General features: G+C 42.3%; 1 long non-coding RNA gene across 3 annotated transcripts in view; it reads right to left on the reverse strand.

Moving 5' to 3' along the window:
• LOC148150610 (uncharacterized) overlaps positions 1–15273 on the reverse strand; it is a 106086-nt gene that overhangs the window by 20240 nt on the left and 70573 nt on the right. For all 3 annotated transcript variants that reach the window (XR_015751851.1, XR_015751849.1, XR_015751850.1), the window contains exons 2-3: positions 6660–6714; positions 5050–5165 (exon numbers count right to left, since the gene is read on the reverse strand). This is a non-coding gene — a long non-coding RNA (uncharacterized LOC148150610). The remainder of the gene's footprint in view (positions 1–5049; positions 5166–6659; positions 6715–15273) is intronic.

The raw sequence follows: 15273 nt of genomic DNA on the forward strand, positions 1-15273 counted from the left end.
TGGCAGAACATTGCAGGGAATTAATATTCAATATGTGTCTAGCTTCAGACTAAATATGAATATTGAATATGATCAATTCCTGAGATATATTATTTTGTTTTATATCATATAATTTAATTTTCCATATTTTGACTTTGCAGAATTTATATTGTTTCTCATACTTTAGAATTGAATTGCTCTTAAAGCTTATCTGGTGAATGATTGAATCATACAAAACAGAAGGCACAGTCTGTGTAAGGATGGCCACAGGAGGTTTTAACATTGATTGCAGGAATCCTTGAATGGGCAAGAGAAAAATCAATAATTATTCTAACTTCTAATCCTATGTGTTTGTGAGAACATTCACCTAAAGGACAAGATCGTGATCGAATTGTCTGCTAACATTCACTGCCAAGACCTATGTATGACAAATAATCACCAGAGTAAACAGAGATTGAGGAGTACTTTTGGAAGAGAAGGCTGACAGAAATTCTTTTGAGGAGTAAAGGAGGGAAAGAAAAATATATGTGCTTACTTTAATCTAAAAATTGATAACGTGAAATGAATTCAGTTTGACGAGTAAACCATTTATAATGTAAACATGAAAGACACAATATACCTTCGACAGCACTGTGAATCACTTGGATGCAACAAAGTTTGAAAATTCACCAGAATTTCTTTATAGGCATACTCTGGACTGCCCTGTTTTCTGTCATTCACTGTACACAGTCAATCCTGTGTTCCTGGGCACAGTTCCAAAGAACCCCGCTGGACTCACTTAACTGTGAATTTCTATATTATCGTGCAACTCAGTGGGTTACTTTCTATCACTTCTGTGTTGAAGGATGCAGTTTCTGCTGTATGGTGAATATCAGTTCTGAACCATACATCAAAGAACTCAGCACCAATTGACTCTCTAGTGTATCATTCTCAATGTTTGAGGCCTTCTTCTTAGTAGTAAATATTACAAAGGATGCCTTGGATTGTGCCATTTGTTCCACAAGGATGTTCCCATGAGTATTTACCAGGAACAACATAATATGTACTTTAAACATTTGTTGGATAGTGCAGAAAAAACAGACTTTGTTATTTTATTGCCTCAAGGTTAATTATAATGCATCAATGAAGACACATATTTATGAAATTTTTTAGTTCAATAGTAAAGCACTTCAAATTTATGATGGTAACCCAATTAATATTAATGCAAATGCCCAAATAATTGACCATACTAAACTTTAAGTGCTAAAGATGTAATCCTTCACACTTGCATATCATCTTCCTTGCTGATATGAATCATTACCATCTAACACCCTATTTTACCTTCGGCAGTAAGTGGGTGGTAAAATCAGCAGCAATTAGAAAATCACTGCCAGTGTTTAAACATTGGACAGACAGAGTTCAATACTGAGAAGCAAAAGATATTAAAATGGCAAACATATGTACAAAGAGGTTGACATTGAATTAAGGGAGCTGGAGAAAAAAGGTGTGTGCAGAGGTCCAGGAACTAACGTAAGGGTGAAAATGAGGAGTTTTAAGTGTAAGACAGAGCACAGCAACTCCCAAAAAGGAACGATAGAGAAATAGCAGCACAAGACAGTCACAACAGTGGTTAGCAACAGGAGTATTCCCACACACACAAAAAAACATTACTTCAAAGCAACTCACTGCCAAACAAAGATTTAAAGATGTTAACAGGGTAGCAAAGGTAAGAGGACTCAGCAACAGTTATAAAGTCAAATAGTCATAGAACGTGGAAACAGACCTTTGGTCCATCTAGTCCACAATAGGATACACTGTACAAAGCATTTTATCCACTTAGCATTATTTTCCCTCACTTAGTATCATTTACATCCCAAAATTTTCCTTGCCTCATTATAACTACTTCATTCTAAACCACAGGAAAAAAATGTTGCTTTTACATTGCTTACACTACTAATATTAGCCATGGTTCAGTTGATAGGACAGTTTTCTCTGAGCCCCTTTAATCTCCAACAACCAAACCACCAGACTTGCTGTCAGGTAACTTCAGGACTGGTCACATGACAACTTTTATTTTAAATTGAACACAGAGTGAAAAATGCAGCAATCTCTTAACTTCATTTTAATAACACCTTCCATTGATAGAAATCTCCTCACCCTAATGATGGGCTTACTGGTCATAATGTAACAATTTATAACATCTGATTCATCTGAACAACTAACGCACAGTAAAAGTGACATTCTCCAAACCCCACCACCCACACATACACTGTTACATTTCCCGTTAAATGGTTTATTGTGATTTCATTGGAATGATTAAAATATATTATCCCAAATATATGTAACAGTTTAAATTTATAGTCCCTTACCGATGATTGTTAAAATTTTTGTTTATTTGAGATCAATCCAGTTCATTTCCAGCTTGTTTTAATTCTCTGTTGTCTACATGAGTTCTCAGGTATCCTTACTCTCAAAAATGTAAGCTTTTGATTTTTTGTTCATACCTTTTTACCAACTTGCAAACAAGGAGCTTGAGTAGCAAATTCTGTTCCTTGAACCTGCTCTGTCATTGAATAAGATCATTCACGATCTGGTTGTAATGTAAAATTCAAATTCCTGACTAGCCCTGATTACCTTTCAACTCTTCACTCACCAAGAATCAATCCAGTTTACTTTAAAAATATTCACAAACTCTGCTTCTATAGCTCTTTCAAGAAGAGAGGTCCAAACTCTCATGCCCTTCTGTGAAAATATTTTACCTTATCTCTGTTTTAAATGAACAAACCTGGATCTTTCGACATTTGCCCCTTGTTCTAGATTCTCCCATAAATGGAAACATCAACCCAATTAACACCTCCCAGGATCTTTTACGTTTCAATCAGGTCACTCATATTCTTCTGAACTCCGGAGCTCAGTTCTACACCTCACAGGGATAGCCCATCAGAAATCAAGACCCACTATTCCCAGAATCAACACAAACATTGAGGATTTTATGGAACTATGCATAATTCCTTGATTCATTCATCTTTTAGTTTGAGGTTGACAGAAAGCATGAACCAGCTCGTGACTGACCAATTCAAATGGAGTAGTATCTGGCTGAGCCTTTTCTTCCTCAGGGTTTAGACTTTGAGCTAACAACTTCCGCAAGTCTATCCCTGACTTTTCTTTTAAATTAACCTTTGTTAACTGTCATGAAGTCATCACAGACATGTTATCTCTTTCAAAGTTAACTCAGCAATAGATAAAGCCATGTTAAATTTACAAATTAGAAGCAAAAATAGAACATTCAGCCCACAGTCTAAATTACTACTTTCTAAACTCGTGACTGATGTGAGTGTGGTTTCCACTACACTTTTCTGTCGATCCTCCTAAAGTTTAACTCCCTTCTCAGTCAAGAATCTATCCAACTGAGCCTTGAAAGCATTTAATAGGCATGGCCACTGTCCAGTAGCCACTACTCTGTAAGAGACTAATAATGCTCTTTGATCTTGTATATTTCAATAATATCACCTCATTCTTCTAAACTCCAAAGGACACTGGAAAGTTAGGTGGGTTACATCTGAGGAGGAACAGAACCAATATCCTCATGGGTAGGATTGATCATGCTGTTGAGTTTGAATTTAAAATAGGTTGACAGTGAGATGGCATCCTTACAAGTAGGTCAGAATGAAAAAAAACTCAGATGGCATTAGAATCTAAAACAGTAGTAAATGAATCTGGAGTCAGAGGAAATAGAGACTAAATAAGGAAGAAGTTAGTTTTAGAAGTTTGAATTGAATATATTTGATGGAAGAAGCCTAATTAATAATATAGATGAGGGTACACATGAGAGAATGATTTCATAGTTATGACCAAGACTTGGCTGAAAGATTGGCAGGATTGGCTGCTTATAATAAAACATTTAGACGAGATAGTGAAGGAGATGAAAGAGGGGGAAGAGGTCACAATATTGATTCAAGGAAACAATTATGGTCCTAAGATAAGATGATACCGAGGAAGAATCATCAAATGAGGTCTTATGAGTTGAAGTAAAAAACACAAAAGGGGCGAATACACTTTTGTGTGTGTACTATGTGTCCTCAAAGAGTCAGGAAGTGATAGAGAATCAAATCTGCATCAAGTTTCAGAGAAATGTAATAATAATAAGACAGGAGCAGTAGGAAATTTTAACTATCCAAATATTAACTGGGATAGTTTTAGTGTGCAAGGTAAGCAAGGACCAAAATTCTCAAACTGCCTCCAGGCAAACTTTATGAGGCAGTAGGTAGGAAGTTCCACAAGTTTTGAACTTAATGTTCAGAAATGAACCTGAGCAGGTGGAAAGTGTAACAGTCAGGGATTATTTTGGAGTTAGATTTAGGATGGTTATGGAAGAATGGACCGAGAATAAAACTTCTAAACTGGGGAAAGGCTAATTTCAAAATGACAATTTGGCTCAAGTGGAGTCGGAGGAGCTCCTTGCAGATTAAACTGTGTCAGAGCAGTGGGAGTATTCAAGGAAGAAATAACAGAGTATTGGGCAAAGAAAAGAAAAAGGGTGGACCAAGACTGGAGAACCCTGAATGACAAGGGTATTATAGTAAGGATTAAGTAAAAAAGACAACTTTAATAGCACTTTCCACAGTCCAGGTGTTTAAAAGGTCGCTTGTCAGTATGAACATGTTGATGATTCATCAGTACCCCAGAGTATGAATACATTGACAGTGTATCAGCTCCCCTGAACGTTTAAAGCAGTTCCCACAGTCCAGGAATTTAAAAGGTCGCTTGTCAATGTGAACACGTTGTTGATTCATCAGTACCCCAGAGATTTTAAAACACTTCACACGGTTTGTGAATTGAACAGGTTTCCAGGATCGGCCTTGTATAAAAGTTTAAAATGACAAAAGTTAAAGAAGGTTGTGGCAGATACTGGGGGATGAACATGGCAGAGTTCCTACAGGAGTATAAAAATTGCAGGGGAGTATCTTAAAAAGGAAAATAGGAAAGCAAAAAGAATGCATGAGAAAGCATTGGTAGGAAGAATAAAGAAAACCAAAAGGGATTTTTAAAACATATGATAAGCAAGTAAATAACGAGGGAAAAAGTACTCACAATAGAAGTAGTCTGTGAGTAAACCCAGCTGACATGGGCATGGTCCTCAATGAATAGTTTGCGTTGGTGTTCACAATTTGAAAGGATGACATGGGTACAGCCATCAGATTAGAAGTCTGCGAAATATTAGAAGAAATCACCATAAGTTGTGGATGGTACAAAAATGGACAAATGTCCAGGCTTTGATAGATATTTTCTATTCAAAGATTATTTCTGAACTATTTCCTGTTCAAAGATGATATTACACACACTTGTGGAGCTAGTGGGACTTGAATAGAGGCCTCCTAGCCCAGAGGTACAGACACTATCATCATTTGTGTAAAGATTTGTAGCTTAGGTGCTAGTTGTCGTGGTTGTGGGTATGTTCACCGAGCTGGGAAGTTAGTTTGCAGACATTTCATCCCCTGTCTAGGAGACATCTTCAGTGCTTTGGAGCCTCCTGTGAAGCGCTTCTGTACGGTGTCTTCTGGAATTTATTTGGTTCCGTTCCTGCTGTTTCCAGTTGCCAGTTCCAGTGGTTCGTTGCAGTGGCCGGCATATTGGGAGCCGGTTTATGTGCTTGTGGATGGAGCCTGTGGATGAGTGCCATGCTTCTATGAATTCTCTGGCTGTCCTCTGTTTAGCTTGTCCTATGAATGTTGTGTTGTCCCAGTCAAATTTGTGGTCTTTGTCGTCTGTGTGTGTGGCTACGAGGGATAGCTGGTCGTGGCGTTTAGTGGCTAGTTGGTGTTTGTGGATGTGGATTGCTAATTGTTTGCCTTTTTGCCCTATATAGTGTTGTGTGCAGTCTATGTGTGGAATCCTGTAAATTAGGTTAGTCTTGTACATGCTGGGTACCGGGTCTTTAGTTTTGGTGAGTTGTTGACTGAACATGCCTGTCGGTTTATGGGCTGGCATGAATTCCAGTGGGCAGAGACGGCTGGTTGTCAGTTCTGAGATGTTTTTTATACAAGGTAGCACGGCCATTGAGTTAGATCATGGCATGGCCTTGTCACGTTGTTTGAATGTCATCCACCTGCGGATGATGTTGCGGGGACACCCGTTCTCGGTGAAGACTCAGTAGAGGTGTTCTTCTTCTTCCCTTCTGCACGCAACACAATATCGGGCAAACAGACAGACAACCAGCAATCCACATCCTCCAACACCGACTAGCCACTAAACGCCATGACCAGCTATCCCTAGTAGCCATACACACAGATGACAAAGACCACAAATTCGACTGGGACAACACAATGATCACAGGGCAAGGTAAACTGAGGACAGCCAGAGAATTTCCAGAAGCATGGCACTCATCCACAGACTCCATCAACAAGCACATAGACCTGGACCCAATATATCGGCCATTACAACGAACAACCAGAACCGGCAACTGGAAGCTGCAGGAACGGAACCAAATAAATTCCAGAAGACACCGTACAGCAGCGCTTCACAGGAGGCTCCAAAGCACTGAAGATGTCTCCAAGACAGGGGACAAAATGTCTGCAAACTAACTTCCCAGCTCGGCGAATACAGCCACGACCACCATTATACCGTAAGAGCCCGCATATACTGCACCTGGTATTCTCAGGCAGTCTCCTATCTGAGTACTAACCAGGCCAAAGTCTGCTTACCTTTTGAGATCAGAAGAGATTGGACATTTTCAGACTGGAATGGCTGTAGGTATTTCTAGAAAAGAACAAACAAAAATAAATAAGATGCATCTCAGGCTGTTGAAGTGGGCCGATATCAAGGACTCTGGCAGCAGCTTTCAAATCCTCTAAGGCCACTGATGAAGTGCCAGAGGACTGGAAAACTGCTAAAGTTGACCCAGGATTTAAAAAAGTAAGGAAAGGCTAGACCAAGAAATTAGAGATCAGTCAATCTACCTTCAGTGTTGGGGAAATTTTTAGAAAGTATTCTGAGGGTCCGAGGATATCTGCACTTGGGAAAAAATTGATTAATCATGAACAATCAGCACAGATTTGTTAAAGGATACAAACACGGAGAATACTGGAGAAATTCAGCAGGTCTGGCAGTATCTGTGGAGAGAAAACCTACTGGGTTCCTCCAGCATTCTCTGTGTTTGTTTCAGAATTCCTGGGTCTGCAGTACTTTGCTTTTACATGTTGAAGGTAAGTTGTGTTTAACACATTTGATCAATGTTTTTAAGGTATAAATCAGGAGTGTTGATGATGATAATGAATTTGATATTATCTCCAGGCTTTCGGTAAGGTCCAATGTGGCAGACTAGTCATGCAATCATAGAGTCATAAAGATGTACAGAATGGAAACAGACCCTTCGGTCCAATCTGTCTATGCTGACCAGATATCCTAACCCAAGCTAATCCCACCTGCCAGCACCCGGCCCATATCCCTCCAAACCCTTCCTATTCATATACCCATCCAAATGCCTCTTAAATGTTGGAATTGTACCAGCCTCCACCACTTCCTCTGGCAGCTCATACCATACACGTACCACCCTTTGCATGAAAACGTTGCCCCTGACTTCTCTTTTATATCTTTCCCCTCTCACCCTATGCCTATGCCTTCTAGTTCTGGACTCCCCGACACCAGGGAAAAGACTTTGTCTATTTACCCTATCCATGCCCCTCATAATGTTGTAAACCTCTATAAGGTCACCCCTCATCCTCCGACACTCAAGGGAAAACAGCTCCAGCCTGTTCAGCCTCTCCCCATAGCTCCAATCCTCCAACCATGGCAATACCTTTGTAAACTTTTTCTGAATCCTATCAAGTTTCACAACATCTTTCCGATAGGAAGGAGACCAGAATTGCACGCAATATGCCAACAGTGGCCTAACCAATGTCCTGTACAGCCGCAACATGACCTGCCAACTCCTGTACTCAATACTCTGACCAATAAAGGAAAGCATACCAAACACCTTCTTCATTATCCTATCTACCTGCGACTCCGCTTTCAAGGAGCTATGAACCTGCATTCCAAGATCTCTTTGTTCAGCAACACTCCCTAGGACCTTATCATTAAGTGTATAAGTCCTGCTAAAATTTGCTTTCCCAAAATGCAGCACCTCGCATTTATCTGAATTAAACTCCATCTGCCACTTCTCAGCTCATTGGCCCATCTGGACAAGATCCTGTTGTAATCTGAGATAACCCTCTTTGCTGTCCATTACAACTCCAACTTTGGTGTAATCTGAAAATTTACTAACTGTGCCTCTTATGCTTGCATCCAATGAATTTATATAAATGACAAAAAGTAGAGGACCCAGCACTGATCCTTGTGGCACTCCACTGGTCACAGGCCTCCATTCTGAAAAACAACCCTCCATCACCACGCTCTGCCTTCTACCTTTGAACCAGTTCTGTATCCAAATGGCTAGTTCTCCCTGTATTCCATGAGATCAAACCTTGCTAATCAGTCTCCCATGGGGAACCTTGTCGAACGCCTTACTGAAGTCCATATGGATCACATCTACCGCTCTGCCCTCATCAATCTTCTTTGTTACTTCTTCAAAAAACTCAATCAAGTTTGTGAGACATGATTTCCCATGCACAAAGCCATGTTGACTATCTCGAATCAGTCCTTGCCTTTCCAAATGTATGTACATCCTGTCCCTCAGAATTCCCACCAACAACTTGTCCACCACTGATGTCAGGCTCACTGGTCTATAGTTCCCTGGCTTGTCCTTACTACCCTTCTTATCAGTGGCACCACGTTAGCCAACCTCCAGTCTTCCGGCACCTCACCTGTGACTATCGATGATACAAATATCTCAGCAAAAGACCCAGCAATCACTTGTCTAGCTTCCATCAGAGTTCTAGCATACACCTGATCAGGTCCTGGGGATTTATCCACTTTTATGTGTTTCAAGACATCCAGCACTTCCTCCTCTGTAATATGGATATTTTGCAAGATGTCACCATCTATTTCCCTACAGTCTATATCTTCCATATCCTTTTCCACAGTAAGTATTGATGCAAATACTCATTTAGTATCTCCCCGGTTTCTGTGGCTCCACACAAAGGCCTCCTTGCTGATCTTTGAGAGGCCCTATTCTCTCCCTAGTTACCCTTTTGTCCTTAATTTATTTGTAAAAACCCTTTGGATTCTCCTTAATTCTATTTGCCATGCTATCTCATGTCCCCGTTTTGCCCTCCTGATTTCCCTCTTAAGTATACTTTTACTTTCTTTATACTCTTCTAAGGATTCACTCAATCTATCCTATCTATATCTGACATATGCTTCCTTCTTTTTCTTAACCAAACCCTCAATTTCTTTAGTCATCTAGCATTCCCTATACCTACCAGCCTTCCCTTTCACCCTAACAGGAATATACTTTCTCTGGATTCTCGTTATCTCATTTCTGAAGTCTTCCCAATTTTCAGCCGTCCCTTTACCTGTGAACATCAGCCCCCAGTCAGCTTCCAAAAGTTCTTGCCTAATACCATCAAAATTGGTCTTTCTCCAATTTAGAACTTCAACTTTTAGGTCTGGTCTATCCTTTCCCATCACTATTTTAAATCTCAAAGAATTATGGTCGCTGGCCCCAAAATGCTCCCGCACTGACACCTCAGTCACCTGCTCTGCCTTATTTCCCAAGAGTAGGTCAAGTTTTGCACCTTCTCTAGTAGGTACATCCACATACTGAATCAGAAAATTTTCTTGCACACACTTAACAAATTCCTCTCCATCTAAACCCTTAACACTATGGCAGTCCCAGTCTATGTTTGGAAAGTTAAAATCCCCTACCATAATCACCCTATTTTTCTTACAGATAGCTGAGATCTCCTTACAAGTTTGTTTCTCAATTTCCCTCTGACTATTAGGGGGTCTATAATACAATCCCAGTAAGGTTATCATTCCTTTCTTATTTCTCAGTTTCACCCAAATAACTTCCCTGGATGTATTTCCGGGAATATCCTCCCTAGGCAAGAAAATAAGGGCCCATGGAATCCAAAGCAAAGAGGCAAGTTGTTCCAAAACTGGATGAGAACCAAGGAGCAAAACCTTACAGTAGACGGATGTTTCTATAACTGGATGCCTGTTTCACGCACAATTCTACAGGGGTCAGTGCTGGGGCACTAGCTGTTTGTGGTGTATATTAATGATTTTGAATACACACAGAGGGTGTGACGAAGGAGTTCATGGGCAACATGAATATTGGTAAGGGAGGAAATAGTGAGGGGGGATAGCCATAAACTCCAGGAGGACACAATGGTCTGCTCAGCTGGAGAATGCAGTAGCCAAAGGAATTCAACTGGAATAGTTTAAGGTCATGAACTTGCAGGGATTAGCAAGGCGCAGGATTGCACAATGAGTATAGGATACTGGAAAGTACTGAAAGTCAGAGAGACCTTGGTGTGTTTACCCATAGATTTTTGACAGTAGCAGGTCAGGTAGAAAAAGTAGTTAAGAAGACATAAAAGATACTTGCTTTGATTAGGCAAAGCAAAGAACTGTATCAAACTGTATAAAATGCTGGTTGAGTCACAACTGGAGTACTGTGTGTAATTCTGGTGACCACAGTATAGGAACAGTATGATTTATTATGGACCAGACCACACCCCCTAAAAATATATTAAAAGACAGCCTAGGTATTAACTTTTTCGTATTTTAAAGGTTAAGTGTAAGGCACTGCATTCCAGATGCAAAACACACTTTATTTGTACACCACAGATGAAATACAGACAAAATTAAAAAAAATTGGCTTCACTGTAACTCTCTCATAATGCTAAACAAAATAATATATTTATTAACTTCTGCTAGTTAATTTTTCCAATAGTGCAACATTTCATACACCCATCCTTGGCAAAGGCAAATTATGTCACATGCAGGAAGAGAACCCCAGCCTTTAGTTGTAACACAGAGAGAAACAAGAGCTTCTACATTCAGCTTCAAGACCCCAGCGACTGCAGTAAGCTAATACGAAACATTCTGGTTCTATAGGAGTTGGGCCTCATCCATTCAGTTTGTTTCTGTTGTTCCAACTTAAAAAAAAACACCCATGCCTTCACAAGCTGCTTACTTTATTGGCTTTGAGAAAACTGTATTTCACCTCTGTCACAATCTTTCTTCATAAATAAAACCAGGACAAAATACACCTCTTAAAGCCATAGTATCGCCACTCCTCTCCCATTAAAAAAAAGAAGAATCAATATACAAAGTTGGTTTCAGTTTTAAAAACCTATACACTATGAGTACACTATAATGTATATACATTACATCGACTCTAATCATGCAAATATTCACTACTAAAGTCTATTTCAGTTGTTTCCTGCCTCCACCTTCCTTCATTAAAGTCACGACAAAACATCGGCAATTATGTTCTCTTGTCCTGCCACTTATATCATTATTCAAATTGAATGCCTGCACTAATAAATTCCGGATAAACAATCCTTAGCTTTTTCCAAAAACTTTAAGGGGTTATGATCAGTATTTACCATTGTCTCAGACACATTACTGGCAATATAAATGCTGAAATGTTGAGATGTTCCAATGCCAACACCAAACTCAACGTCTCCAACTCAATTATGGAATATTTCTGTTGATGGTTATTCAATTTTCTAGAAAAATACCTAATAGGTCGTTCTATCTTCTTGTCATCTTATTGTAAGCATACAACACTGACACCCATATCACTTGCTTCATTAGACATTTTGAATGTCTTTGCCTAATTAGGTGTGGCTAACGCTGGGGCAGTGGTTGACACAGCCTTCAGGCTGTCAAATGCTTCCGACATTCCTCCATTCACTGAAATCTTTTGCACTTCTTCAACAAGTCAGTCCGTTGAGTAACCACACTACAAAGATTTGGTACAAACCTCATAAAAACCATTCAGTTCCAGGGATCACAGTACTTCCCTCTTCATCGATGCTATGGGAAATGTCCCAATAACCTTTGTTATCACATCTCGTGGGGCCATCTGTCCATGTCCAATGAAGCTCAGGAAAATGACTTGAGCATTTGTGAACTCACTCTTTGCCAGGTTAATCACCAAGCTCATCTCCTGCAGTTGATCAAACAATTCCTAGATTTGCTCCAAATCTTCCTTCCATGTGTGACTAAAAATCACCAAATCGTTGGCATGAACCACACTATAGGGTAATCCTGAAATGACTTTATTGGTTAGTCTTTGAAATGTGGTTGGCACAATTTTTGTACCAAACGGCATGACTTTAAACTGGTATGGTAAAAACAATGATTGCAAATGCTGGAAACCAGATTCTGGATTAGAGTGGTGCTGGAAAAGCACAGCAGTTTAGGCAGCATCCGAGGAGCAGTAAAATCGACGTTTCGGGCAAAAGCACTTCATCAGGAATAGAGGCAGAGAGCCTTAAGGGTGGAGGGATAAATGAGGAGGGTGGGGGTGGAGAGAAAGTAGCATAGAGTACAATAGGTGAGTGGGGGTGGAGATGAAGGTGATAGGTCAGGAAGGAGGGTGGGGGAAGGTAGCAAAGAGTACAATAGGTGAATGGGGGTGGGATGAAGGTGATAGGTCAGAGAGGAGGTTGGAGTGGATAGGTGGAAAGGAAGATAGGCAGGTAGGACAGGTCATGGGGACAGTGCTGAGCTGGAAGTTTGGAACTGGGGTGAGGTGGGAGAAGAGGAAATGAGGAAACTATTGAATTCCACATTGATGCCCTGAAGTGTTCCGAGGCGGCAGATGAGGCGTTCTTCCTCCAGGCATCTGGTGGTGAAGGAGCGGCGATGAAGGAGGCCCACGACCTCCATGTCCTCAGCCGAGTGGAGGGGGAGCTGAAATGTTGGGCCATAGGGCAGTGTGGTTGATTGGTGTGGGTGTCCCAGAAATGTTCCCTAAAGCGCTCTGCTAGGAGGCGTCCAGTCTCCCCAGTGTAGAGGCCTTGGATGGAGGTGAGGGAGGAGGTGTAAGCGCAGGTTTTGCAATTCATGCGGGGGCAGGGGAAGGTGCCAGGGCGGGAGGGTGGGTTGTTGGGGGGCGTGGACCAGACCAGGTAGTCACGGAGGGAACGGTATTTGCGGAAGGCGGAAAGGGGTGGGGGAGGGAAATATATCCCTGGTGGTGGGGTTTGTTTGTAGGTGGCGGAAATGTCGGTGGATGATTTGGTTTATGCGAAGGCTGGTAGGGTGGAAGGTGAGCACCGGGGGGTTCTGTCTTTGTTACGGTTGGAGGGGTGGGGGTCTGAGGGCGGAGGTGCGGGATGTGGACGAGATGTGTTGGAGGGCATCTTTAACCATGTGGGGAGGGAAATTGCAGTCTCTAAAGAAGGAGGCCATCTGGTGTGTTCTGTGGTGGAACTGGTCCTCCTGGGAGCAGATACGGCGGAGGCGGAGGAATTGGGAATATGGGATGGCATTTTTGTAGTAGGTTGGGTGGGAAGAGGTGTTATCCAGGTAGCTGTGGGAGTCAGTGGGTTTGTAAAAAATGTCGGTGTCAAGTCGGTCGTCATTAATGGAGATGGAGAGGTCCAGGAAGGAGAGGGAGGTGTCAGAGATGGTCGGGGTGGAATGTGTTGGTGAAGTTAATGAATTGCTCAACCTCCTCGCGGGAGCACAAGGTGGCGCCATTGCAGTCATCAATGTAGCAGAGGAAGAGGTGGGGAGTGGTGCCGGTGTAATTACGGAAGATGGACTGTTCTACGTAGCCAACAAAGAGACAGGCATAGCTGGGGCCCATACGTGTGCCCATGGCTACCCCTTTGGCCTGGAGGAAGTGGGAAGATTTGAAGGAGAAATTGTTTTAGGTGAGGACCAGTTCAGCCAAACGAATGAGAGTGTCGGTGGAAGGGTATTGTTGGGGACGTCGGGATAGGAAGAAACGGAGGGCTTGAAGGCCCTGGTCATGGTGGATGGAGGTGTAGAGAGACTGGATATTCATGGTGAAGATGAGGCATTGGGAGCCAGGGAAACTGAAGTCTTGGAGGAGGTAGAGGGCATGGGTGGTGTCTTAAATGTATGTGGGGAATTCCTGGACTAGGGGGGATAGGACAGTGTCGAGGTAGGTAGAGATGAGTTCAGTGGGGCAGGAGGATGCTGAGACAATGGGTCGGGCAGGGTGGTCAGGCTTGTGGATCTTGGAAAGGAGGTAGAACCGGGCAAAGCGGTGTTCCCGGGCTATGAGGTTGGAAGCTGTGGGTGGGAGATCTTCTGAGGTGATGAGGTTCTGTATGGTCTGGGAGATGATGGTTTGGTGATGGGGGGTATGGGGTCATGGTCTAGGGGGCGGTAGGAGGACGTGTCCTCGAATTGGCATCTGGCTTCAGTGGTGTAGAGGTCAGTGCGCCAGACTACCACTGCGCCCCCTTTATCCGCTGTCTTGACGGTGAGGTCGGGATTGGAGCAGAGGGATTGGAGGGCTGCGCATTGTGAGGGTGAGAGGTTGGAGTGGGGGAGCGGGGTAGACAGGTTGAGGCGGTTAATGTCCTGGTGGCAGTTGGAAATGAAGAGGTCGAGGGCAGGTAATAGGCCAGCGCGGGGTGTCCAGGTGGATGCAGTGTGTTGGAGGTGGGTGAAGGGGTCCTCGGAAGATGGGTGGGAGTCCTGATTGTAAAAGTAAGCTCGGAGGCGGAGGCGGCGGAAGAAGTGTTCGACTTCACGGTATGTATTAAATTCATTGATGCGTGGACAGAGGGGGATGAAGGTGAGTCTTTTGCTGAGGATTGATCGTTCGTCCTCAGTGAGGGGGCGGTCTGGGGGGCATTGTGAAAACTCAGCAGGGCTGGGAGCTGGGATCTGGTGTGGTTGTGGAGCTGGGAGTGGGGGTGGAGCCTGTAATTGGAGTGGTTGTGGTGGTGGGGGGAATGGGGGCATTCAGTGTCACAATAGCCGAAATTCCTTTCATTCTTTTGGATAAGGTACTTAGTCGTCCAAATTTGAAATGTAGGTCACTCCTCCTAACTTCTCAATATAGGTTCCAAATGTGGAATAGGATATGAATCAGATTTTGTAGCAGCATTGACTTTGCAGTAGTCCACACATAATCGTTGGGTACCATTTAGTTTTGGCACAATTACTATGAATGAGCTCCATTTACTGCATTCACTTCAATTTTATTGCCTTTCAGAGTACGTTCAATCTCTGTTTGAACCTGTGCCAACATTAGCGGGTTAGGTCTTTAAGGATATGAGTGACATAGATAGACTGAATAGTATGGCGCTTTCTCCACTGGTACAAGGGTCAATAACCAAGAGTCATTGACTTAAGGTAACAGACAGAGGGCTCAGAGAATAGTTAAGGAGAATACTTTTCCCTCAGAGGATGATGGGATTCTGGAACTTGAATCTT

This window comes from Chiloscyllium plagiosum, unplaced genomic scaffold (genome assembly GCF_037043375.1).
Source record: "Chiloscyllium plagiosum isolate Xiang-an unplaced genomic scaffold, Cpla_swu_hap1 HiC_scaffold_3, whole genome shotgun sequence".
Classification (NCBI taxonomy): Eukaryota; Metazoa; Chordata; class Chondrichthyes; order Orectolobiformes; family Hemiscylliidae; genus Chiloscyllium; species Chiloscyllium plagiosum.